The sequence below is a fragment of the Oratosquilla oratoria genome, chromosome 25, assembly GCF_046742065.1.
Source record: "Oratosquilla oratoria isolate Oo_2021 chromosome 25, ASM4674206v1, whole genome shotgun sequence".
NCBI lineage: Eukaryota > Metazoa > Arthropoda > Malacostraca > Stomatopoda > Squillidae > Oratosquilla > Oratosquilla oratoria.
In genome coordinates, this window is record NC_134801.1 from 45,122,982 (window position 1) to 45,125,481 (window position 2,500).

General features: G+C 32.4%; 1 protein-coding gene across 1 annotated transcript in view; it reads right to left on the reverse strand.

Annotated features, from left to right (window-relative positions):
* The window catches only part of LOC143039089 (uncharacterized), a 282,157-nt gene that overhangs the window by 941 nt on the left and 278,716 nt on the right, over window positions 1–2,500 (reverse strand). The gene's annotated exons all lie outside the window — the stretch shown is intronic.

The following is a 2,500-nucleotide window of genomic DNA, read 5'->3' on the forward strand; positions in this document are numbered from 1 at the left end:
AAATGAAGTGCGCGATAACCACATCATAAACACTTTTCCATGCAACCACACAAAAGCATACACAAACTCACATACACACACAAACTCACATACACACACAAGCTTACACACACACACACACACACACACACACACACACACACACACACACACACACACACACACACACACACACACACACACCTTGTTATGTCCTAAGTTTCCTTAATAGTAACCAATAAAAAAAAAATAATATGACAGAAATTAAAGCAGTTCTTTAGCATACAATTTGACAAATGGAAGCACAGAAACGGTGCTAGATAAGCTAAACTCTTATCCTTCATGCAGTAAATACCCTTCGCCCTGAGTGGAACCATCAAGTGGTTTAAGAAGGAAATAACCAAGAACTGATTTACCAACAGAATGGTTAATGAATGGAATAGACTTAATAACAATGTAGCGAGTACTGAAGCAACTGGTTGTTTTAAGAAAATAGTAAATAATTGTATGTATAGGGATGAAAGCTGGTAATGGGCAAGGAACAGCCTAGTGTAGGCTTTATGGTCTCACGCAGTCTCCCCCATTTTTATTTTCTTATGTTCTTAATGTCCTCTACACTTTCTCGGGTCAAGAATATTAATTCCTCCATTCAAGGAAGTGGAGGGCTTACACCAGTAGACGCTACACTGCGACCAAAAACATTACCTTTGCACAGTGTTCTCGCAGATCCAGGGCACGTGGTATTCGCAGTCAATCGACTATACCAGAGGACCAAGTTAGTAGTTTCGAAAAGCATGCCAAGCTCGAGCCAGCAAGGGAAACTAACATCACATCTAATTCCGCAATGAAAAAACAAACAAATATGTGAATAGGACTAAATAAGCAAACAAATAGAAAATAGGGCGAAGTATAAAAATTCTTGAACAGCTCATTATGAAAGGCAAAACACAATGAATGAAGTGAAAAACAACCACACCATTAACCCTCTAAGGACTGAATTATTTTTTTGTTTAGATTTTTTTTATTAAATTCATGTTTGTTATCTTAAATGTTATAAACGTTTGCTGCGTGAGTTCTTGCAGAATGAATCATACACTAGTTTGTGTCATACTTGTTTTTTGCCATCCTGTACTTGTTTTAGTGTTAATGACATATATACAAAAACTTTTTTCTTTGTGACCATATGGGTTAAGACAATAAAGAAAATAAAAACGAGCTCTATATTTCACTTAACCCATTAAACTCCGATGACAAGATGTCTTGTCATTTGGTCAAATAAAACAAAATATCATAAAACACCAAAATGTTTGATCAAACACCAGAAAAGTATGACGTCCGTCCTCGCTTCGCTTGCGAGCGAAGCGAGGACGGACGTCATACTTTTCTGGTGTTTGATCAAACATTTTGGTGTTTTATGATTTTTTGTTTTATTTGATCAAATGACAAGACATCTTGTCATCGGAGTTTAATGGGTTAAACGGTGAAAATCAAAACACAAAAATCAAGAAAAAATCAAATCGATACCTAATAATCCTATAAATGAGAAAATTCATAATTATAAATAGAAATATATAAATAGATAAAAATTAAATACCTTATATCATTAGATAAATAGATTAATAGATAAAATAGGTAAATAAGATAAATGAATACATAAATAGATAGAAATTAAATACCATGTATTATTAAATAAATAGATTAATTGATAGAATAGGTAAATAACATAAATGAATACATAAATAGATAGGAATTAAATACCATATATTATTAAATGAATAGAATAATAGATAAAATAGGTAAATAACAGATAAATGAATACATAAATAGAAATTAAATACCATATATTATTAAATAAATAGGTTAATAGATAAAATAGGTAAATAACAGATAGATGAATACATACATAAATGAATAAATTATTGAATAAAAGAAAACGAGACAACTGGCAAAACACGCACGACAATTAAACCAATTGAAGAATGTAGAAGAAGCAAGAGGAGACATCACGAGTAGACAACCATCACAAACTCGACAACCCAAGTGGACAGGAGAGGAGCCATTTCAAGTAAGCAAATGACAAACATAAGAAAATAGGATGTAAACAGCTCCTTCATAAAGAAAATGCGATACTACATCATGGCAGAAATAGAAAAGATAAATTTGAGCTCTTTTTGGTGCCACAAATGTCATAGTAGAATCCGATTCTTGGTCACAGATGTCTTAAGATACTTTAAGAACTTGTGGTTTTCAACAGACAAACACAAAACCTAATGCTGAGCATCTTCATACCTTTTTTCATAGTTTTATGTTTAAAAAATGTGCTAAATATGAAAATATACATACAAAGGCATAAAAGAATATTACCTTTGCAAAGTGAAAGTAATGCGATGTTTGAAAGATATCTGAATATAATTGCACATTTACAAGGATTTGCTGATCTCGGTAAAATCCATCTGGTTTGGTATCAGGTGTATAGTTAATATGTAAGACTGTATACAACAGAAGCTCAACATAACTTAGA